General features: G+C 35.6%; 1 protein-coding gene across 1 annotated transcript in view; it reads left to right on the forward strand.

Annotated features, from left to right (window-relative positions):
* The first annotated feature begins 3,249 nt into the window (after window positions 1–3,249).
* Window positions 3,250–26,276, forward strand: part of LOC107312724 — a 279,152-nt gene continuing 256,125 nt past the window's right edge. Inside the window, exon 1 of the mRNA XM_032443992.1 lies at window positions 3,250–3,441. The gene's annotated coding sequence lies outside the window, so the exon portion shown is untranslated. The remainder of the gene's footprint in view (window positions 3,442–26,276) is intronic.

Here is a 26,276-nt window from a genome sequence, read left to right on the forward strand (position 1 = left end):
CCTCAGTGTCAGAGCCAAGAGACTTCCCAAGCAGGAAAACAGTGGGTGACTGACAGTGAAACCACAGATACCTGATATTTTGTAGTTGTTGATGTGGTTGAACAAATCATTTAGTTCTGAACAAAAATAAATAAATACTAATAAAAATAAAAAGCTCCATCTAATTGTTCTGCACTTAGTTCCCTAATGCAGTCTTATGAACCCACCATGGACACAATGAACCTATCCAATGTGGCTCATGATATGCAGCATTTTTCAGGCTTTTTATGTAGCTTTCTGAAATAGCAACAGTAAACATATTTTTCATGTCAGAGAGAATTGTTCTGAAACGCTTGTAAATTCAAACATTCTTTGCTAAAAATGTCTTCCTCTATCTTTAAATACATAAGGTTAAAAAGCTGCTATTGCATCTTGCATTCCATAAAAATGCAAATACAGTGTGCTGAGTACAGTAGGTAAAATCCTGGCACAACTTCCACTGACTTCATCAGTTTTGATGTTGAGGATTTTGTTAGTGGCTGCAATCAGATGATTTGCATTATTGCTCTCAATAGCAATAACACAGAGTGCAGGAGATAACCAGATTTGGCATACATGCAAGCTATATTTATTACTGGTATCTCTCTGCTTTTAGCGCTTTGCTGTAATGGCTTGATCATTAGGTCATAATGAGCTGAATGAAAAAAAGAAATCCCTGTAAACACACTTGCACACAGCTTTCGATAAAATGTGACAGACCTCTCGAGAGTTGTCATTGGTAGAAAAAAAAAACTTATTGTAAACAATTATTAAATTCACAGATTAAAGAAGGATTAAACTCTGCTTCTCTCCCCAGAACTGTTTTTCTGCAAATAAATCTATTATTTCCTCTCAGTATTAAAAATTCTAGGAGAGATGCCTACACAGGCTCTCTGTTAGCCTCCATCAGCAGCCAGACAGCACCGCTTGCTTTAACTCCCTTTGGGAGCTCCCTGCTGCTTCTGTTCAGTGCAAAGCAGTCAATTAGAAGCAGGTGAAAAGGCAAATTTTCCAACAGTCAGCTATCACAAGACTGCCAAACTAGAAGGTAGGTCTTCAGTGTAGAAGTAAATCCTCCTAGAACCTGAGAACACTCTCCTTTTATCATGCTCAGGTCTATAACCTGGCAAGCTCTCTTAGGACTCGGCATGTGGTACCACAGTTTTTAATACCACTGCATACCGCATCAACTTATATATTGTTCTTAATCAGAAAAGGTTCATGCTTTCATCTACTGTCCAGCCTATGCAGTGTGATATCTTCCCAGAGATTTCCTATTATGTATTCTAGTGAAGTAATCAAAAAAGGAAGAGATGTAGAAAGAATAAAATAATATAGAGAAAAACATTTGGTAAGAGAAGTCAGTCAGTGATTACTTAATGGAGCTTTTCAGCAAAAGAAATTAGCAGCTACTGAATGTAAATACTGTACAGACATAACAGTATAAGTTTGTTAGTGTTAAAAAGTAATTCTACAAGAAAAACAAGAGAAGAAATTTTCATTTAAAATAAAAATATCCACTATCAATAGGTATCTAAGCTGCAAATTACTAATCATGGTCAAAAACCTTCTGACAGGTAGAGTATTCTTTTAGAAGAATAGATAATCATCTCTGTTCTTTTATCTCAGTTGTGCAGTGGTGCCCCAGAGCCATCTTAAAAGTTTACTGAATACTACTGAACTTTCCAATTGCACGATCACTTTGAAATCCATCGTATGTTACCTTTGATATTTCTTTCTGTAGTGTTTGTACCAAGCAGTGAAGCAAGAGGTGAATGCTTTGCTTTGTTTTTCAGTATTTCATTCAGTATTGTTCAACTAAGCAGTCAGCTTCAGACTTGCATTGACTAGTTCATAAATATTTGTTTCTTTGTTCCTACACAAATTAGCAAAGAGATTTCTATTGTTTAGTATTTTTTAGTTAGTATGAGTGTTTTTGTAAAAAAGAATACTGAGAAGTAGTAAAAGAGTAAAATGTTCATTGTCTCTTTTAACTTGTGCAATTTCTTGAATGATTCCTTGAAATGTGAGTTAAAAACAGTGTAAAATTCTGTTTTAAAATTGGATGATGAATTAGGTTAATTAACTGGAAAAATAAGTAACCTCCAGGGCCCTGTAGCTTTGGGAAGAGGAGATGACAAAGAATATCTGAAAGAAGTATAATTCTTTATTCATGCAGATGTCTCAATGGAGCTAAGAAGGAGAGCTCCATGTTTAGGCTGGTTTTACGACATGACCCTATATTAAAACCAGTGTTATTATTGTTATTATTTACTGTGTAGGAAAAACCTCTCATTACATTTTTCATTCAGCTCTTAGTTCACAGCAGGTTTAATGTCCAGTTAGATTATTCCTAGAACAGTTTTATAACCTGCTCTTCCCAGGAACACACAGGCAATTTTTATTTTTTATTTTTTGAAGCCTAGCAATATCTTTGAGTATTGCTGCTTTACATGTGCTGGTATTTTTAGCACATTATGTCGTTAGAAGAAATTAAATGTATTTTACATCTATTATGACAAGTTTATTTTCTAAAGCTATAGGAATCTTAAAAGTCCCATAAAAAGATCTGTAACAAAAATATCAGCTTCTATTTTCATTTCACTTAGAAGTATGCAGAATTAGAATAACTTTTTCCAGTCTGGAAGATTTTCTACAAAAGAATTACTAATCTGCCTTCAGAATATGATCATTTGCAATGGAAACATCAGTTTTAGTCCTAGAAAACTGGTAATATAACTACCCATGCTCACTTCATTTTTAATGCAACTGTAACAAAGAGTATGAGGAAAGCTTTTATCTTCAGATGAAAAAAAGAGAATTTTGACAGTGATGATGTGGATTTTGGTATACAAAAGCTTTGCCTGGCAAAATAATCCTTGTAATATGCAAAGAAAGAAGTTTTCCTGTTTCATGCTGCACCGGATCTACCTTATTTTTTGAGACCTTTACCTGCAGTGGCTGACAGGCTGATCCCCATTTGCACAGTATTTTGGCAGGAATGGAATAAATCAGTCTTGCTAGCTGTCACATAGTCTACCATTTTCTGCCCAGCCTTCAAGAGTGAGATTTACAGAGCAAATGCAAATACTCTGGCTGTTAGTGATGCACAAATGAAGTGCCTCTTGCTGGTGAGACGAGCAACACCACCTCCCCACTGCATTATTACGTGGGGTTCTATGGTCGGCAGGAGAACTGTTATGTCACAGCCTGAAGTGATGATTGAGCACCCAGTGAAGGAGTGGCTGGCCCAGGAAGCACAGGTGCAAACAACTTGCCTGTGATTCCCACCTGACCAGAAGAGGGTGGACTCTGGTTCCACCCTCCCAAGATCATTTAAGGGCTGGTCTCCAAAAGAAAAGCATCTCCTGGATGGCTGCTTCTTGAGGAGTGTTCCACAGCCAGATCCTCATCACCAGTTGGGTGAGTCAACTTTTTTGTGTATATGGTTATAGGTGCTGTCAACAATACTTCCCTTCTCCTGGTGTTACAAAGAACTTGTTAGGAGCAGTTTTGCTGGATGCATGTATGTATTCTTGTAGGCTGCTTATTGGTTTCCATGATAGAATGAGAACACTTAATTTTCAGATTCACCTTTATAGTGGGCTGACCTTAATCAGATGCCATTCACCCAACCTCACTCTTCCTCTGCCCTCAGCCAGACGGGGAGAAGATACCATAGAAAAGATTAGGACTTAATATAAAGTCAGGGCACTTGCTCATCAGTTACTACTGTGGGGAAAACAGACACTTTGTGCTGCAGGAAAGTGCTTGCTCCCTTGTGGCCTCTCCATGGGCAGCAGGGAGATCCCAGCTCTGGTTTCTTTTGTCTCTGACTTGGTTGTTTCCAAGGCTGTTCCTTCCAAGACTTCCTTCTCCCTGGTAGCCCCGGTGTTTCCACCCTCTGCAAGATGCTATGGTAGTCAGACCTTGCGTGTGTTTCTCAGTTCCTGCTGCCTGGAGCTTTGTTGGTGGTTCAAAGGCTGAGTCAAAGCCTTCTGGAGTACCTCTCTGTGTACCTCTGACCCTCAGTGGCTTCATGTCTGACATGCCACAATGCAAACCTCTCAAAAACAGGCTAAGAGCCTCCATAAACCAGTATAGTACTCTCAACCCCCAGTTCCTTCCCTGCTGAACTGCCTGAGCACATGGCAGATATCATTTGTGATGGGGCTGCAAGACCTGTCTCTGTGTGATAGGCCAGGGCATGGTGCCGCTTCAGAGCTGCTGCCAGTACAGCAGGACAGCAGTGCAGCACCCGGTCTCCTGCAGGAATGCCAGCAGTGGTGGGGCAGGTTCACTCAGGGCCTGGGGAGGCAACCAGGGCTGTGCTTTGGGAGGCTGTGGCTCTCTCCAGTTTCCTGACAGTCGGGTGGTTTGTGGAGCAGGAGTGTGAGCTGGCCTCATTAACAGCCACAGCTTCACCACCAGAGCAGGGCTGGCTCCCTCCCAGAGTCAAACTCAAGTACAAATCAACACAATATGTACAATGAGGGATTTGGGCTCAAATATGAGCTTGAAACTGAGCTAACATGACAGGGCAGATTGTGGTTCTGCTGGATCCCATTTCTAGATGGCCAGAGAGCCTTTGGCCTGTTTCATTAGATATAAATTGACTCAAATGCACTCTGAGCAGAACAGTCCAATTCTTGGCAAGCCCTGGTTTGTCTCAGCTGTTATTGAATCCCTGGCTCTCAGCTAGAATAATTATCATCTCGGGATGATATTTAACAAAAGGAAGGATATAGGTGCTATTACAGGAAACGTAATATACTGAGGGCCTTGACCTGCTGGAACTAAGGAACAAATTAGAACCAGATACTTTCCTGTGCTAATAAATACTGTAATTAAGTAGTTTTTTCTAGTTGGGAATTTCTGAAAGGAAAATTTAAATTTATTTCAATGTATGTTATGTATGAAAATAACCACTGGTACATACTGCAGTGCTAGTCTATAATATGTAAAAGATTTTTAAAAAAATCATTGAGTTTTTATAATGACATGAATAATATGATTATAAAGTTATTTATAAAAACTAAGTACTTCTGAAAGAACAGAAGGGAGAATGCAAGCATGTATTAATATTGATGTTTTACTCAAATCTATTTTTGTTAGCAAGTCATAAGAAATGAATTGCTGTGAAACACTGGAAGTTACAAACACTAGTGAACAAGTATGTTATTAATTGTATTTATTGGGGTGGAGAGATAATATAGGCAATAAAGAACAAAGGTTTTCATCCATGAGGAATGCATTGAGCTGCCTCCAAAGTGATTTAGTTAATTGATCTGAAAGAAGGTTGATTCATGATTAGCAAAAGGACAAATAAATCTCAATTTAAAGCTCTTAGAACACATTCACTCAATAAACTACATCAAGAAACACAACTTAAATAGCTGTTAAGAAAGTCCAAAACTATCCTGCTTGATGAAAGTACAACAGTACTAAAATATACTAGAATTTGAAACTGATTTTTTTTTAAAGTCTTTGATTTATGCCTACACAAAATATTTACCTGTTGTGTTTGTGTAGTGAAAATAAACTTTGTTTTTACTTTACTATGGAAACTTGAGGTTAGTATTTGCCCAGTAAGTACAGAAGGGGACATCTGCTTCTGTCCAGGGCAACAAGAGAATCAGGCTGAATGGTCATCTCCTCCGTCCTTGATCAGACCAAAGTCTGAGTTTGGCTTGCAGGTCCTCTGTGGCTTTTTTCAGTTGCAATGACTGTAACCCTACTAAGATGGAAGTGATTTAATAAGTGCTTTTCTGAAGCAGCTTGACTTGTACCTGTCTCAGTCCCTGCCCCCACAGTTACTCTCTATTATTGCTAAATGGTGAGAGAAGTTCCTGTGAAGGTTCCCATTGTCCTACCTTTGTGACTCTGCTCTTTTCTTTGGTGGCTATTTGAAAAATAAGGGAAATAAAATGCATTCAATGAAATCTGATTCACAGCTGCTATTGCAGCACAATTACTCAGGAAAGAAAGGAGCCAATAAGGGAATGGCCCCAAAGGGAAACCTGTAGGGTACTTTTAGTGGGACTTCAGAAAGAACAGTAAGCAAGAGATAGTTAAAAAGTAGCAGACAGAGAAGTGTTCTTAAATGCATTGTCCTTAATGAGAATCTGTGCAACTAGAGAATAGCACGTACTTAATTTCCCTTGAGGTTTTTTTTTTTCTAAAAAAAAAACACCAAAAAAAAAAAACAAAAAAAAAAAAAAAAACACCACAAAAAAAAAAAAAAAACTGTCTCAATTCTTCATTGCTTCATACTGTTCTATTTGTCCTCTCATTTTGCACATTTCTGTTTGACTACGTCTGTGATACTCACGAACGTTGATTTAAAATTGTTGAATCTTAAAAAAAAAAATTAAAAAAAATTAAGTAGTCTTCTAGCGGTCGGTGTTGGTGGGGGTCTTTGAAAAGGGGCAACTTTTGTGAAAAACCTAGAATTTTTTAGGTTTTCTATGTCCTGTTGCTCGTTGTCCATTTTTATGATAGCAGAAAATCTTGCTTGTTTCAATCGTTAAATCTTAAAGATGTTTTGATGAAAGCAAAGAGGGAAAAGAATGAACATAAACATCAGAACAGGAAGACTAAATCACTCTACATATAACATAGAAATGGTTGTCTTACATGTTGCGAGGCGCTTTGTTACTGAGGAAACAGATAGGAATGAAAGTAGAAGTGCTGCCTAAGGCTTAGGCTGTTTTCTGTGTCGGTGAGCTGTAGAGAAATTGCCCCATCTATTTGCAAAATTATAAAATGTAGCAAATTTATTACTCATATGGTTTCTGTGAAGTTTTTCTTTGAAGTGTTATAAAATGTATTGAGTTCTTCTATGTAAGGAAGGTATAATTCTTACGTTACGAGTATTCTTATGGTCTCTTAAAACAAAGAGGCATGTGCATCTGCATACAAGTTCAATATCCAGAAAACCTTTTAACATTGAATGCTGAAATGAAGGTTTCCTAACAACAGAACTTAGGAAATGTCAGGACCTCACATGCATTGTCATGTAGCAATGTCTGGGTTCTTATATGCAAAGGAGGATCTGTCATTTAATGCAAAGTTTATTTTTAGCTTTGTTCTCATTAGATATCTAACATTATTTCTAAATCCTGGCTGTGGCTAAGACCACAGTATAAATTTTGGATAAGAGGAGAGAAAGCTTAGGAGGCTGAGCTTGTAATTAAGGCTTGCAATTATACCATCTCATATTTGAGGAAGAAGAGCAGTGATAAAGGGTGGGTATTCACTTGTCTTGCCTATTTGATTGTATTGCCGTGCAATTAATAGGTCTAGAGTGTGAAACAAAGTCATGTTTCTTCAGCATCACCTATTCTTGTGAAGACATAGACAAGTTTTATGAATGACAGTAGATTGAATTTATCTGTTTTTCAGTAAAAAGGTGATAATGGCTCGTTTAAATATCATTAAATGGTAAAATTAATGTTCAGTTTTACAATTTCAAATGCATAGCATTTTCAAGATCAAAAGTCAATTAGTGAACCACTGGTTTTGTAACCAACCTGAAATCTGTGCTTAAATTTATTATTTGCACTTTCTGGTAGTGACACTGAGTACATTCTCATAGTTCCCTTATAAGATGTTTTGTAATACCGACAATGTTGACATCATGAGGGTGGACAACACTAGTAAACTTCTAATTATCTGGCTAGTCAACAGTGGTTATCATGTAAGGATGGGTGTATACTGAAGTAAAGTGCTGAAACAAATGAGAGATGCTGAATTGTACATCATTGTCTAAATGAAACTACCTTCATGAACTCATGTCTGGGATTTAATGTTTTGTTACTCTCTCTTGCATCTTTTAAACTGCTGTTTGTTAAGGTTAATTTCTTGAATGCCTTACATCTTAATCTCTGCGAACCCGTTGAAAAGAATAAGGCATTCTTGATTATCAGATTCTTAATCTATTTCCTATTCAAGCAGAAACATAGCATATGCTTACTCTATATATTATATGAGTAGGTTTAGAGTGTATGTATTACATAGGCTTGGTTTAATTGCATTACTTAAAATGTGTGTCCCTTATATAAATTCAGAAGTTTCACCAGGATTCATTGGACTAACTTGTGATCTCGTTCACTGCAATTGTTTTCTCCTAAAGAGACACAGTGCCACCTACAGTCTCAGTTCTTACCTGATTGATCTTCTGAAAAGCTATTTAATTCTAGAAAGTTACAGAATGATTATAGTCCTGAAATTGTTCTGAAAATACTCTGAATAGTAAATAATATTCACAGATAGTAAATAAAATAGTCATTGTGATAACTGATGATACTTGCTGACAGTGTCTAAATAAAAAGATGCTCAGTTCATTAAATCTGATGTTTGCAAAAAAAATGAATCAATATTTAATACTAGTTAATATTCACTTGAACTTATGTGAAAGGATATACAGCTTTAATTACTTAGTGTGATATCTGAAAAGAGCAATGTGATTTTCTTACATTTATGTTAAAAGCTTTATTGAAAGAGCTACTAAAAGGAAGGTAATAGCTTTTTACCTTGCTTTGTCCTATCAAAGTGAATTTCCTGTTCATGAGCAATTGTGATAATGTTAACAAGCTATGTAAAAGACTACCATGTAACTTGCTGCCCTTTTACAACATTAACCTTTAGTCACTGCTGGAAATGTGTTGTAAGTTGACAAGTATTCAATCATAATGTATTAACAGAATTGAAAAAAAAGGAATATACTTACTTTACTAATTAAATATAGATAGGAACTACATTACATGTTGTTGAGCTCTTGGGATAGCGTGTTAGGTATCTAAGGTATTAATGCACTCCAGGGGTATGGAGGTAACTCCCAGTCAAGTCAGCTGAAAATGAGGACTCAGGCATTTCCATTCCCTTTGCAACTTGCATGTTTTAATCAAGCTAGTGCAACAGCTACTTAAGGTACATCTACACAGCACAGCAGGTAGAGACTTTGAATTCTTCAGTTCTGTGCTTTCCACTGTGCTTACAACCCACTGCACCTTTCTGACATCTGGGTTTACATCCAAAAGGATGGTGCCCCTAAGTCCTCTCCTAAAATGGAGTCTAGGCTTCTGACCAGAATTTTTGTGTTTGAGGAAGAAGATACAATCTCTTTGTATACCATGGCTGGGAAAGTAACTTCTTAAGAATTATTTATTTTTTTTTATGATTAAACAGTCATTTTAACAGAATTAACACTTACTACATAATTATGGTATTACATTTAGGAATAAACAACTAGATGATGATTTCATGTTAAAAATTATATATGTAGTGGTATAAAAAATGTGCAAGAAGCAAACCTGATATAGCATATACACTTGCTCAAGTGTGTAAAATTACAAATTCACAATATGTGAGCCAAACTGAGATGATGATATGATTTTTTTTCCAAGTTACCTTTACCAAAAGAACTACAGAAAACTTTGAGGGTGATTTACTAAAAATTAAATTTACAGTTTGGAAGTGATTTAAGGCCAGTAATTAAAGCTGAAGAGAGGTTGTTCACAGTGAAATGTGAATGAGGGATTATTTTAATTAATAGAAGGAAGGGAGGAAATGTGAAGAAGCGTATTCTAACAGAAAATGCATTATTCTCATTACAGTGCTCTAGACTGTAGCATCAAACCATAATGATCAGGAGTTCCATCACTGTAGTGGCTCACAACTTAAAGCACATACTTGCTGCAGACAGAGGTGTCAACTTTTGTCTTTCAACTACCAAACATTATATGATAACCATCCAACTGCTACCTTCTTACCCTGCATTGTTCTAAGCCCTGTTAAGCTACACTGAAAACACCTGTGTGACTATAGATACTAGTGATAGGTACTGTTAAGGTAATCAGAACTACTCATCAAATGCATGGATCACTTAAGATAACTAGTCAGTCCTTATATGATGAGAGCACAGTCATAAAAACAATGTATTAGTAACCAAGAATTAGACTTTGTTACTCATCTGGGTAGTGAAACAAGAATAAAAACAGACAAACCCCAATAAACTATGCAAAACTATGTGCTAGCACAATTAGAGAAGCTAGTATCTGTGTAAACCTGAAAAACTGGCAACAGAAAAGTACTCTTCCTATGGTTTCTTCTTGTTGATAACATGTTGAGTTCTCAGTCCTCTCTCCAGAGGACAACTCATGACTTCCTCCCATGTCTATTCATTAGAAATGTATACATCAATAGTGGGACTGAAGTGCCCCAAACCACTGTTTGCTTTCTCATTGTAGAAGACAGGAAGATCACTCTTATGAGTGACAGTGTATGTAAAAGCATAGTCCTACTTTTATTGCCTAGAGTTTATAAACTGTTGTACTTGGCAGTAGCTTGAATTTTCTGTCTGGGTTATGTTCATGTATTAAAACCATATTTCAAATGTTTATATGCTGGTTCTCTGTTAATGCTGATCTCCAAAGTGGGAAATGCATGACCTACAGGGCAGCAGGTCAAAAAGGACTGATGAAGGGCTTAATTACTTCCCCTGGTTTTCATCAAACTACCAATTAGAAACAGCTGCTGTGCAAATCTAATACCAGAAGGGCAGCAAGGGGAGAGGTTATTTTGGAGATTTGGGTTTGTTATAGGAGAATGTATGAGGTGAAGTTTAGTATTAAAATGTCTGACTGTCAGAGAGTAACTTGGTTAACATGTGAGTAGGATATGAGCATCTGATGATGCTAGAAATTGCTATAAGGTGATAATTGTTTATTTATTTGTTTATTGTTTTCTAATTGTTAATTTCTTTCTTTTTTTCCTCCTCATAATTTTTTCTGTAACTGTGATTTCTGAATTTTCCTTGAACTCGTATTAGGAAAAGAATATGAACAGGGAAGGTTTAGTTTAAATAACTAGTTCACCGTAAAGTTGGCATCTTCACTTACATTGCAATGAACTGTTTGAGTAAATATATCCTTGACTATAAATTTGAAAGAGGCTGATTGAAGAAGCAATAGCTTGGTATTTTAATGCTGAATTCTGTTCTTCTATAAGGCATCAGAAATCCTGTTTATCTGGTGATTCGAATGTTTGTCTTGAGGTAGCTGTAACTAAGGTGAACTTGGCTTCATTCCTAGTAGTGTTTAATGTCCATGAGTTCAAGTTCTGTGAGGTGTTTCTATGCATTGATCCATCTTTTTTTTTTATTATTATTTTTTTTTTTATAATATCAGGTATCTTACAGTTACCTGAGCAGCAAAACAAAGGAAGCTTTTTTTTTTTTAATGTGATTTTTCAGCTGGAAACTGTCAGATTTATTTGTCTTAAATTTATAGAAAGTTCCTAGGTGCTATATTTAATCAGAAATAGCTATTAATAAACATTAGCTAGTTTGATGACTATGAATAGTGTCACCAAGCAATTAAAATTTAATTGAGCATTAAAGTCCACTTACTGTAAAGTATCACTGAGTTTAAATATCTATGTGTATATATATATATATACACATATGCATGTGTATGTATATATATATATATATATTAACAATAAACGCTAAATAGTTGATGGCTTATGACTTAGAAGTGCAAGAAAAAATATCTTCCATGGAAGTTTAATGAGTTTACTAACAGGTAAGTCCTCTTTATTAAAGAGGATGAGGTTAGCTTAGGGACTTAGAGACCCATTTCCTGTTTTTCACCTCTGTGTGCTGTTAGGATTTATCACCTGCTTTGAACATCTCTGCATTTGATGTTGAAAATGACATTGGCAGACCTTGGTACATAAGTTTTGAACTGATTTGCTCAACTCCTTGTTTCAGTTCTTCCATGAAAAGTTCGAAGACAAACTGTCCCAATTTTTTCAGTTTTCTAAAACAAATTTAGCTTCTGCACTGGAGTGGAAGCACCTGTACTGTATGACCACAGACACAAGGTGTTCCTCATTATCAGCCTTTGTCAGCTTACTTTGGCTTGCAGGAAACGTAGATGTGGTCAATTGTACATGATACTACTGTGATCATCTCTCCACCTTGCGTTTTAGTAGAGGCTGGTAGGACACACATTTAGGAACTTGAGTAAAGGGTTAGCTCATACAGAACAGAGGGAGAAAGCAAATAGCAATCTTTTCCTGCAGCATATTGCACAGGAGAGACTGCTGTGTTTTTGCTGACATGTATTGACCACTCTGGGTCTCAGAAGCATTACATTCTTGTGTTGCGCATTGAAGGGCTACGTTAGTAGGTTGTTGCACGTTCCTATCAATTCCTGTCATAGGTATAATATCAGAATATTTCAAATTTTCACATGAAACTTATGTTATTACTGTTCCTCCGAAGTAGATGCATCACAGGGAAGTTGGAAGCATTTCATTTATCACTTCTGATTATTGGGATATGTTAATACTTTGGTGTAACTGTCTTACAAAATACATGCAGTGATATTATCCATTGATTCTGGGTGGTTGGAGCATCTTGTACCAGCACAGGCTGTTTGAGATATTAGAACAAATTATTATGTAGCTGCCAAGCCACTCTGTTCATTTTTTAATTACTTTTCTGAACAGAAATACCTTTTCTTTTTCCCAGAGTATGTTTAATATTTGTTTTATGGTAACTGAATAAACCAACTATTCTCTCTGCTTATAAAGGTTATTAACATTGTTTGGTATGTATTACTATCCTAATTGCATCTTTCATCTCTTAATATTTGTTTTTTTGAGTATGAAATAGCATAATTAATTTTTAGGGCAGCTGAAAATGAATAGGTAAAAGAAAAACAAGTGTTTTGTAGCCTGCTTGATCCCAGTCCTTGCAAGGACCTTCACCATCAGCCCAAGGCCAGTCAGCCAGGCTATCTGCCTTTGCTGCACAGCCCCCTCTGTGGAAGGGATCTCTGTCACTTTAGAAGATTTCCCCACCCCTTTCAGCAGTCTTTCCCCACAAGCTGTAGGCAACTCTACCTTCTTACTCTGACTTTCCTCTCCTAGTCCAAATGCATGCATCCAATGAAACGCTGCAAACATGCTGTTTGTCATGCTTAAGTTTCTTACCACAAGTGATAGGGAAGTCTTACTTAAGAATTTCTTCTATCTCCTGGTAATGAATTCAGCATAAGTCTTGTGCACTTTCTCACCTTTTCCATAGCATCACAAGCTTCTCTGTCTTTGGGATAATTAAGTTTGTGAAAAGCTTTGACAGGTCTCAGGGTATTTCTGCCCTCATGATATGAAATCTGCAACTGTCTGTGTTGTTGTTTTTTTTTTTCCTCACAGTTCCTGTGTGGACAAATACACACAGTCAATGAAAATGAATTGAAGTAAACTAAGTTAATTTAAATTAATGTTGACTTGTTATAGGAGGAAACACTGCTTCATTGGAGTTAAAGCCAATGTTTCACAATTGTGAGGGAAGATGGGTGGTAGGAATGCATTAGGGCTGTAAGGCATCTTTACCATAAGGAATGCATTTGTGATCCAATAAATGTTATGGTGTAAAGATAAAAGCTGTTATAAATATATATTTCAACATAGGGTTACAGTTTTCAAGTGCTAAGATACTGAAAATTATACTGCATTGGAAATGCAGAATAAAATAAACCTCCTTTCACTCTGCTTCTAGCTTTTAACTACTTAATTAACATACAGGCTAGTTTGTTAATTTTGTTAAGTAACAGATTTGGGGGTTGTTTCTTTGTGGCACAAAGATAAGCTCTTAGGTATCAGGCTAACGCTTGGCTGAAGATGGGCAAAGATACCTCAGCAGTGAGACACCTCCTCTGAGTAGATGGTTAATAATCCGTTGTTCAGTAAACGTGTGCTTTAGTTTTGAATTGCGCTTAATATTGATCTTTTTCTTCCCTGTTAAGCCCATGCAATCTTAAATCATCTGGCCAAGCTTCTGATAAAAGAAATAACAATAATCAAAATGAATGGTTACTTTGCATAGTGGCTTCCAAGTTTTTAAAATGAACTATGTGTAGTAATGACTTTTATATCATGTATTGATATAAAATTAATCAAGTTTATATCTCCTGTCAGTACTCAGCCATAATAAATGACAGGCTGTTGTGGTGCCAAACCATCCAAGAAATTATTTGCTATAGGCTTTGTCAGAAATCTGCTGACATTCAATGTGTTCTTGACTGTGGCTCAGATATGAAATTCCAGCTTTGTGTCATATATGCATGAGTTCTTCTTTCAGGCTGTTTTGGCTTTCTGCAGCTGTTAAAAGGTCAGAGGTAATCAGATAAGCCAGTAGGATGCTATCTGTCATTATAATTGACTTGAGCCATCATACATAGGAAATCATGCTGAATATCAATACTGACATTTAAAGAGATGGTATAGTAGGTGTATGATTACAAGTGTATCTCATGCTTAGCTGCAGGTGAGCATATTATTTTTTTTATATATATCTGTGCAAAAACAAGTGCTACAAGGTATTACATTTTTATATCTACTTATCTGGTGAGAATCATCTTAACATCCAGACATTATGTTCCTAGAATGATGTGATTGAGTTCATCTAGTTTTGAAATATTGCTGTGCACAACTTCTTTTCAAATGCCCAATGAAAGTATTAATAAAATGTAACTTGTGCAGATGGCATTCTGAATATTTCTGCCAACCTATCGATGAATAAAGCAGTCAAAACTTGTTTTCCATAATGCTGTTAAATGTTTGTCGTATGTATAATTGAGATGGCACAGGTATTCATATCTCTCACTACCCAGTGAACACTTCATTGCTTGAAGTTTGCTGGTGTAACAAGTCAGGGTTCTTCTGATAGCAATATCCTCCTCTGTGGCTGACTGAGAATGTACATAATATATCTGCAGCTAAAATGCATCACATTATTTATTATTTCATACTCTTGTGTAACTTTTGGTTTCATGGATAAATTTAACTGAAAATTTATGGATAAATCTAACTGAAAATGAAGTCTTTAAGAACCTATTTTAAACAAATTCACACACACACATGTATAGTACTACTTAATTTCTATTTTTCATAATATCTCAAGAGCATACTTGATTAACCGAGAAGTGCTTTTCAAATGTGAAAACTGCAGTCATTTGGTGCAAATGATATATGGCACACTTCAGTTCTGCTGAGGAAATTCAGTTATTAGAAACTGGCTGGACTGTTACTCCTGCATTAGTAAAGCACACTTTTCAGGTGCATGCAGGTTATTTGCTGTAGCATCACAAATAAGTGGTATAACTGCCTTATGTCCTTTAGTCCTTCTTCATGGAAATATTTTCCATTCTCTGTACCCAGCAAAGTGTTATGTGGACACAACTCAATTAAAATTTTAAAATAATCATACACAATGAATTACTAATATGGTAAACTTTTGAATAATAACATACTAGGTTTAAACAATTATTAACATACTGAATTCCATATAAAGTTGAAAGTAAAAGTTTAAAATGATCGTGTGGATCTGAATGGTATATGATAAATGTAGCAAAACACATGATGTGCTCACTTTGATTTCATAATAATACACTGAACTAAGGAATGAGGAAATATTTCATAAATAAGCCATCAGATATTTTGAGGTTTTCATCCTGATGAATAAATATTATTTCTGTACAGAAATGTTGGCTTGTCTGTGAATACAGTAGGTTTGTGCCCTTTCAGAATGTATCAGTTTTTGTGACTTATTCCTTGTAAGTAAATTAAATATTGGATTTTCACGGTTTGCATTAGCAGTCAATTTTTAAACTTGAATTTTATGTGGGACATGCAAGCAATTTTCCAGCATAAACTTCTACTATTCATTCTTGTTTTTAACTTTTTCATTCAGAATATGTCAGATGATAGGATTTTTTTTTAATCTGAATTATTGTTCTGTGGCACTGATTTATATATATAGATAAATAGACATAGATATATAAGCACTTCTACAGAGCAGTCACAGGTTCTCCCATGAAACATGAATCCAATCTGATGCAAATTAAGCTGGGTTTACAGCTGTTATTGACAGGAAGAAAATATATCTTCTTACAGGAATCATCAAGATAAGATGTTGAGAATCTAATCTATGTATGTTTGTATGTGAATATGTCATAATTACATTTTTATAATACATTCCTTCAGTCTGGAGAAATGATTGAAGTAGTGTTTTCAGTGCAGTTAGTGACTAGCCTTCTGAGGGTGTGCTTGATGGGCTGTAGGGCATGTGAAGGAAATGAAGTTAGTAAAATGAAGTTAGTAAGGAGCTGCTTATTTTCTTATGGAAGAGGCTTTCCTGTTCTTTGACTTTACCATTCCACCTTCCTGTTGTTGTGAATGTGTATTGACTCTATCTGCAGAACTTTGTTTATAAATCTTGCAGTGCAAAGAACATCAGTCTATCCTCTTGCTTTAAATTGGCAATGTCTAGAGTGTGAGTCAATCATTAGGTAAATTAGAGTCTAATCCATGGTATTTAGCTGATAATGCAAGAGCACTTACCGGCTATATTCTCTGTATGTTTCTTCACTGTTCTCAACTAGTATGGATGTTCTGTATAACACTCAATTTCTTCATATCTTATTAAGTTCAGGAAAGTAAATTTTACAGCTGGCTGTTGAATTTATGTGGGTCAGCCAGATTAAGTGCGCTTAGATAAATGTAACTGGTTGTCAGATAGGGACCTCCCCACACCTATGTTTTTATTACTTTATTGTAAGAAGTGAGACAGTAACATTCCTAGGCATAGGATCTAATGCTCATTTTATTTATTTATTTATTTGTTTTTCTGTCTGGAAAGGATGAATTGGACTACTTAGATGGAATTTTGTCCTTGTAGTGTAACTGCACATGATCAACCACTTTGATACAATCATTGCTGTTAACCTCATGTTTGATTCTGACACAGTATAATAGATCTGAAGTCTGCTGGAATTGTAGGTTTACATCTAAGATTTGTTTCTGTGGCCCCCTATTGCCAAGTGGCTTGTCAAGATTTAAAAAATGGTTTGAAGGCATTATGAATGAGATTAATGCAACAAAATGTCAAGTGACCTCTGATCTCTAATGTGACAATGAATGCCATGACTGTGAAGTAGGTAGCACTGCTTTGCTAACTGCCATTGCCTGCTGGGTCTCTGCAGTGGTATGTATATTACACGGTTGGATGCTTGCTGGTCAGTATTACCCTAGTCTTAGGCAGTTACAGAGATGATTTAGAAGTTGACTTTGAGCCATACTTTTCTGTATGGTTATATTTGAAAATGCAATCAGTAATGCTTAGTGAGCTGAGTCATGTAACGCTGGACCATTGTATGTTCTGATACAGGGCAGTAGCTTCTGAGTTCAGTGTATGACACTTCATATGTTAACACTTAATTGTTTCTAAGAATGTTATTTCCATTATGCTTGCCTTGGGAAGGAAGATAGGAGGTGCTGCCTCAAATATGGATATGCCAAAATTGTAGTGTGCTGATTGGGTCAATCTTGGACAGTGGCATCCTTTTCAGTTGCTGAATAGAATTTGATAGGATCCCAAATATGATAAGGGCTTTCTTTTACTTATTTTTCGAACATTATGTTTTCATATTGTATTTTAAGCACCTATTTTTCTAAATATCCCTGAGGGAAGAAAGAAAATATATGAAGCATAAAAGAATAACTAAAACAATCTACCTGCTGGTAAATTGGCATATTGATATGTAGATTGGATCTGGCTCTAACTGCCTAAGTGAAACACGTCAATAAAATATCCTGATCAATCCATTAGGTAGTCAGTCAGAGACATAAAAACAAAATTTTACAGCGAGAAACGTGCTGTGCTTTGTGGCGTCATCTTTCCACATGGGAAGCCTAGTTCCTGCTTTGAGGTACTGACAAAATAAACAGCCCACACCTCAAACTCCTTTTATTGAGCTCTGAGTTCTTCATGTGTTAAATGTGAATCTTCTTACCTTGGTTCTCAGTAACTTCTATTGTGAAAGGAGCTGCAGTTGGGAGGGGTGACAGAAATGCTTGGTGTATGGCAAAAGGAAGGTACAGCTTTGAGCATGCAAAATCTTCCTTCAGACTTGATGGATGCTGCCCAAGCTGAACCAATCATGAGTTGGTAACTGAGAAGGTGGGAACAGTGTGTGTCTGGTGCGGTGCTGCACAGTCACATTCTGTACTGCATAGTTACAGACAGCAGTGTGCCTGAGCCATTCTGTATCAATCGGTTATTTAAAATCCAGCAGACTGAGTATTAGATCTCTGTTATGTTTTAATGTTAAATATCTTTTATTGGAGAGTTGCAAAGGTTACATTTCAAGTTCTAGTGTTCCATACATATGTAATTATATTCTTGCTTAAAAATACCTGTTAATCATAATTTGAGTTCTGTTTCCTTGGCTTCATTTGCTCTCCATACCATCTCTCCATCCCATCCCATCTTAAAGGAGCTCAGGAACACAGTGGGCACAGTAGGCACTCTTGGAAGGCACGTGACCCCAGAAGGACAGGCAGTTAATTAAGTGATGTTGTATTAAGAAATGGAAACATTTTGTATCTTATATCTTTTGGAAGTAGTTAAATAATCACATCCAAGTTTCTTTTATATTTGTATGTGCCTATAGTTTATATTTGCTGATGAGTTAAAGATTTTTACACTGATTCATGAGCAGCTAAACATCTGAAGGAAGCAATAAAAAGCACTAGATCTATAAATCAGTCTTATAGAATTGAAATAAAATATGCATTTTGAAGTCTAATCTTTATTAATCTGATTTTAAATAATTGCTTTTTATTGCAATTTTCAATTGTTTATGTAATGAGAAATAATTCTAATAGAATATTTTCTTCTTGCAAAAACTCCCTGAAGATTCTATGTCTGCAAGAACTTTTGAACAGTTTGTGAGTAGCAGTTATCACTGTTGTACAGGTACTGATATGTGATAAGGAAGCAGCATCAAATTCAGAAGGATAAATCATCTTTGGTTCAGAGTCTAAGAAATACCTGAGTATTTTAAAAATCAGATGTGACATTTGGTTCTCTGGTCATCTCTGATTTCTGGCATTGTATGAGACTCAGCCATTTAGCTGTGAGTTCATTTTATGTTCTGAGATGAATTTCAGGTTAGAGAGAAACTGAAACCAATGTCTAGTTTCAGATTTCATTATATTGAAATAATGAGGTTTGGGCTTTAAATGAAAGAAATGTCATGAGATCATCTGTCTGCAATGTGATATATATATATATATAAATTTTTTTATTTATTTTTTTTATTTTTATTTTTATTTTTTTCTCCTCCTTATTGCATAGTATGGGGAGATCTCAAGAATTCATCAGGAATCCAACCTATGATGAAAAGATTATTCTCTGTTATTTATTTCCTGACAGGTAATTGATAAATTTGAGTCCCAAGGTGACCATTTGTCCACTCTTTGAACTGTAAAGGTTTTTGATCTTTCTGTAAGTGAGTGTATGAGAGTGTACTGTGCAGTGTAATTGCTGATAGTACTGTCAAGAAATGCAAGGGCAGTTGTCCTTTGCTTCCTGGAGCAGAGGAAAGAGTATTGCTATCAGGCTGTGTCTCAGCCATCTGCTCCCTACAGTCTCTCTGGAGAATACAAGCACTATTCTATTATGGCATAAACATTAGCAAGAAGTGTGTTGTTTGGTCTATTACCTTCTACATTTTTACAGCTAACAAGACGTGTTTGAGAATTCTGCTTAGAGCTTACTTTGAATTACTGTAACTTTCTGAAATCAAATATCCATAAATAACAATCTAAGTTGTCATGTTCATTCTCAGTTCCTTTAGTCTTCTGAGCCCTGAGTCAAGATTCTGAAATAATGAGACTGCCCCTGGAGTTCTTGCATTGCTCTCCTGACACAACCAGAATACCCATTAACTGTTTGTATTTCATGTATGGAAGTTTGATACGCAGAGAACATTTTCAGTATTCGCTAAAGCATTTGTAGGTGTAAAGAGAATGTTATATATCTAAAATAACGCAACTACATTTGATAAAAGGCTTTAAAGTACTTAAAACCCAAGTTCATTTTTCCTGACTACTTTACCCCTTAAACTGATACGTAATTTGCATCAGTGCTTTTTGCAAACCTTTGTTATTAGTGATTTGCATACTAAATGTGGTTTTAAATGAGGATGTACTTGTCCTTTGTTTTTTTCAATTGCTAATTTAGCAAGTGAAGGAAGAAGTTCAATAGTATCCTGCATCTTGTGCTTCAAGGATACTTTGGTATACATCTTATCCCATTTAAATTTTATTCAAATTGAATACTAAAAATGATACATAATGCTTTATTCCTTAACTTCACCTTCTTCTGACCCTCTAAAAAAGAAAAACATATCCTTAGCAGCTATTTGTCGGTGCTTGTGTAATATGCCTATGGTCACTGCAGGAGACAAATAGCTCCTAAAGATCCTTATTTAGACACTGGCCTTCAGTGTAGCACTGGAATATGAAGCCACATGAAAGTAATAGGAAAAGTACTTCTCTTGCACAGAATGTGCGGAGAGGATATTGAATGCAACTTATAACTCATCTGCTGTGCTCAACACAGATGAATGCAAGTAAGAACTCAGAATAAATCTTATTGATGAAATAAGAGAAATGAGTAGGTTATCCATATGTAAAATTGTTTTAGGCACAAAAACATGTTTTTCTGATTAGCCATAAGATTCAACAGGTTTTCTCTGGAATTAGTGGGAGGAAAAAATACATTTGTGATAATCTCTGGTCAAAAGACTGTTACTGCATAAGGCAGCAAGGGAACAAGAGTCTTAAAATTACTGGGATAACGGACAAGAGCTTGACTATGTATGTTATCGTTCTGGTGGAATATTTTTAATATTCTTTTAAATGAGTGTGATCGCTCATAGAGTAAGAAAAAAGGCAATTTATAGGCTTTCGTATGTTTTTTTTTTTTAATGCTAGTTCTTACAACAAATAACAAAAAATCCAACCCTAAAACATGATTAACAGTCATTATCCCTCAAAATATCATTAAAGTTGTAATTTCCAATCTAGGTGAAGATATTTGCTTTTATATTACTATCTATCTTTAGTCTCCTTTATCATGTAAATCAGAATGTTAATGTTGGTTAGAGTAAATATATTGGAAGTAGTGATAATCTAAGTAAATCCTCAAGTAGGAGAAAAGCTCAATGAAAGATGTGAAATGGATTATGTAGTATAGTTGCCTACTACAGTGAGAGATTGCTTTCAACGGTACTTGGCTAGAGTAAGCTACTTACAGTCCAAAAAGATCCACATCTGAAACTATCTTCTGTTAGAGCATACTGATTGGTTCAGTGAGGAAATTAACACCTTGCATTAGATCTTATGATAAGCTTTATTGTCTTGGTTGACAGCTGTTACAAGCGTGGTCATTAGTCGATGCTGGACTGCTAGTTTTCAGATTCATACTGGAATTTACTGTTTGGCTGTCTCTTGCTGTAGGCATTATACTTGACAGAGATGTATGCATCTTGGGTTGTTTTACTTCTAATAAGCTTCTATGAATCCTGTGGAAGTACTCCAGTCCCAAAAGTTATGTATCTTGTTATAGTGAAAATTACAAGTGTAAAGTGCAGAAGTGAGTCCTACTCTGGCTCACAGACTCCACAGTTTGCATGCGTGAGCACTGTTTCTTACTCGTTTTTTGGAAACTGAATCTGAAATACCTTATTTCTTCCCAACCTGAAAGGTGTTTGAAGCATATGGGTGTTCACTCATCTGACATCAAATTCTTTCAGTCCTTCTTGTTGAGGCTGCACAGCCAGTGAATCCAAAAAGTCTTTCACCTGATGACCAGGGTGTGAAGGTTTGCTAGAAGCTGTGTTTTCTGGTCACTAACGTTTGGAATGCACTTCAGAAGCAGATACTGTCAAGGGTGATTTTTTCATTCTTTCTTAAATGATTTTTCCTACCCTTTAAACATTAAATCATTCTTCTGCTCAGCTAATGCTTCCTGCTTCACTTATCTTAGTGTCACAAAGATAGAAGAAAAGGGTACAAACAAACACATAGATATTTAAATTGAGGTCAAAGAGAAGCGATTCTGTTTCATTCACTATTGTGAGCTAGGGAAATTTCAGCACACTGTTTGGGTTGGAAAGGACACATAGCCAGGATCCCAACTAATGTCACTGCATGAATCATAAGGAAAGTGTTCTAATGATGTTGAATAGTAAAGGCTAGGGTTTTCTTTACTTAGTTCTGTTTCATTCTAATTGTCATATATTGTACGAAGAACTGACAGTCCTTCTCAATGGGAATTAGTTAAGGTAGCGCTAACATGATTTTCAGGAAGGAAAACTATAAATGCAGAACTTGTATACACAGTCAAAGAACTGGAGCATGTTTTATCAAGGAGAAAAATCTCTCGGTATTCTTAGTGAGATAATCTGTAGAAATACAAAACATTGCAGTTAATTTGTTGTTAGCTCTTTTGTTAATTTTCTTTTGAATGCAACGATATAGTTTGCTTTGCTTTCCATGCACCTTGTTTATTTAAACATGCTGCTTGTATATAGTAGAATGTAATGCGATATTGCCATCTAGTGAACGATGAATAAATATCTACTCAAAAAGTTTCTGTTCATGCACAATATAAACAAAAGTACTTAGAAATGAATGCTGTGAACGACTGGGAGCATGCAACTTTGATAAACAAGAGGTGATAGAAACTTGTCTTAAAAAAGAATTTCTTTTTTTAGGCATTTACAGTGTATACTTGCCATATATCTTGCAATATCAGAATGGTCTGGAAATAGGGAAGAAAAAGGTAGAATTCCTTCACAGCAAAAGTATTGTACTGATATCACCTCCTATAATTCTAAGGTACTTTGTGGTTTCTTGCTCTTGCCTGTGAACACATTTCTAGTGCTAGCTGTTACTGGTGGAATGAAGAACTCAAATGATAATGCTGAAAGGTCAGGCATGCTGGACAAAAAACGTTGCTGTTTTCAATACATTCTTCTATGCAGTTGACTATGATCAATTATGTTCTTATCAGCTATTTGCAAATACATATATTGCAGCTTTAGTGCCATCACATACCCTACGTAGTAAGTATATTATATGCCTTCGGCTTAAATTTTCATTGTGGATTGGAAGTATTTGGTTTAGGATCAAGCCAACATCTTTGGACCATATATAAAAGTTATATTTTCATGTATTTCATGAGTTTTTTATAGACAAATTGTTTCTACAAAGTAATTATGACAGCTACGCAGTTCATTTTCTCTAAGGCTGAATACTATGGCACTCCCCCTACTGGTCTTCTGAACATTTCAAAGTCTGCCCTCCAAACGTCCAATGCAACAGTTTTGCTGCTCCCCCTCCTGGCTTCACCAAGAATCGAGAGCTCTACCATTTCATGGTCACTGTCCAAGACAGCTCCTGACCTCCACATCTCCCACTAGACCTTCTCTCTTTGTGAAACCAGAGAAAACTACCGTATTTTTCCCAACACCCTATTGAGTGGGACTAGATGCTAGGATTTTATTTCCACTGAATAAATCATTCAAGCATTTTTGCTATAATTCCATGACAACACATTCTTAAGGATTTCTAAACATGTTATTAGAAGGGTTCCAAATCATAAGTAAATGAAAATGTCTTGTAGTTCAATACCAGGAAGTTTGTCTCTTTAAATGATACAGCCCACATGCATCTGTGATGTTCAGAAAAGGTATTCACATTTCATTCTTCTGTTTCTCTTAAATACACTGAAATGAAGCAGAAGCCAAGTATATGCTCAGTTATAATATTTTATTATAGCTTTTTAGAAGAATAATGCATAATTAATAATTTAGAAGTTTGTCCTTCTTCACCACTCCAGGATTTCAGTCCTCCATGAGAAGTTAACTTATCTCATAGAAAGTACAGTACTGTTCACTTAAATCTCATCTCAGCACAGTGGGCTTGCAGGCACTATTCAGTAATTAACAGAAATAATCACTGTCTCTTCAATACACAATTTTGAGTTGATCTGACATAAAGTAAATGTAAGATCCAGTATTCATATTACATTCAGATGTGCATTTGTGCTGTAGAATTCTGGGTCTTGTGATTTGGTGGTTGTTTTTTATTCAGAGTGAATAGAGGGAATTGGATAATAAAGCAGGTATGGATTGCGTTTTTTTCTATCTTTCAAGAATGAGCTTCTATGTGAAGAAACTTTTCTAATTGAAAAAGTCTACATGAGTTAATGTAATGGAATCCATATTTTTAAACATCCTTTATTTCTTAAGTCTTTTTTTTGTTTGCCAGAGGTATTCACATTTTGAGTCTGGATCTTATAAAAGTTTTCAAAGTAATCTATAATAAAGATGACAAATGATGACAAATCACGTATACTCGTGAGAAAAGACAAATCAACTATAATAACTATCATGTTTCCAAAGCAATGTTTTTTCCAAAATTATGACTTTGCATTAAGAAGTTAAGATGTCATTTCTTGAATTACATTGCACGTGTTGGCAATGTTTTTTAATGTGAATTTAGAAATACTACAATTTGTTTAGATAAAATGTTTTTGCACAAGCTCAAACAATTTTTGTCAGATGCTGACCTCAATTGCAAAAGACATTTTCAATTAAGGAAAACGTTTATATAGTTAGCAAGCTGTCATTCAGTAAAACTCATTTTTTTAATTAAACAGATGGTGATAACAAAGAAATTAATGAACACATACTTGCTTGCCTGCTATACTAATTTGCATTTCTAAATTATTCAGGTTATGCAGCAATTAAGCTTTAATTGCTTTTAGACAAATGAATATCTCAGAATGAATGACAAATTATGATGAAATTGTCTAAGAAGCCTGGTGTATTCTAATGCTCGTGCTATTTTATTTTGTGACAATTCTAGAAGCATAAATGTGGGAATAGGACATTGCTATTCAGATTTACAATGCTGTTTTCTGTTCCATATGCAGTGGATCATCATGCCACTGGTCTGTGCAGATAAGATAAATGTAAGATGCAATATTCATCTGACATTCGAAACTGTATTAGTACAATAGCGTGTTGTAGGAGAAAGATTAGTATTTCCTGTGTGGTGTTCAAGAAGGCGTAGATGACATAATGATGTGATCATCACAGCTCTTCTGATTAGGCTTCTACATTTTGATGTACAAGGCAGAACTGACAAGGAATATATAATTTCTTAAGAAATACAGCAAGCTTCTTTATAGTGTAGTAAAATTTTATTATGTCTGATTTAAGATAGGGAGAAATCATACAATGCCATGGTTATTTTGGATCCGAGGAAATTATATGCTCACTTGCTCCTTTCCCTCATGTTTGTGACTGCCTGCTCTTGTTTTTTTGAGGTTCTGCATATTTTTCATGTTACTTTATCTCTTCAACTCATCTTTGGCTTGTTAATCATTGCAGTGCTTAAAAAAACAAAACAAAACTGGTCTTCTCCTTGGAACAGCTACCATAATTGTAAGCACAAGTTATCTGGCATCATTCTAGGTGATTTCTCCAAAGTATTTCTGCTGGTGAAATCAGCTAAGCATCCAGTTTGGCGTAAGTGGGTATGAGCTCAGTGTATTTTTTGGTAAAACTCTTTTATAAGTTTTTATGCTCTGTAGCAGAATTATGACTTTTACAGTAAATATACAGGTTCCGTACAGCTTAAGTAACATAAGAAAATTACATAAACAGGCCAGCTCTGAAAACTGTTTGCAAAAATACTAATTATGATGGTTATGTAGCTAGATTTCCTCGCAGAGAGAATAAGCCTTAATGAAATGTGACGTAATATACACTTCCCTATTACTTTAATTTGTATTTTAATCAAACTCTTAAACACTGTGTGACAATTTTAGAGGATAACTAGAGGAGTGTCTAGATATGCCTAGAATAATCTGTATTAAAAGTAGTGCTTTAAGACTTCACCCTATCTACATGTAAGCATTTAAATGGGAAACAAATCTAGTTTGAGGCTATTTACCTCAGGTTCTCATTATATTCAATGAAGAGAGGCGTGAGCTGACCTAGTCAATCCAAGTTAAAATAAAATGGAGACTACATAATAGCTATTTCCTGCTGATTACGGGATCATAGAGTGAGAAAATGAACACTAGGCTTCTGTAGCAGCGATGAATCTCATTCTTGGTCATATAAACCAGACTGTTGTCTGAAATAGTTAGAAATAAGGCACTGTGATTCTGATGGAGACTGCCAACTGTATCAGCTGAAAGTGCAATAACCTGAATGAATCGGGCTTCCTTGGTCTGGACAATAAAGCAGTGCAAAAGGACTTGACACTGGTCACTTACAAAGAATTGTATTGACAAGGCTAACTGAATTTATTCTCTGTAC

The sequence above is a fragment of the Coturnix japonica genome, chromosome 4, assembly GCF_001577835.2.
Source record: "Coturnix japonica isolate 7356 chromosome 4, Coturnix japonica 2.1, whole genome shotgun sequence".
NCBI lineage: Eukaryota > Metazoa > Chordata > Aves > Galliformes > Phasianidae > Coturnix > Coturnix japonica.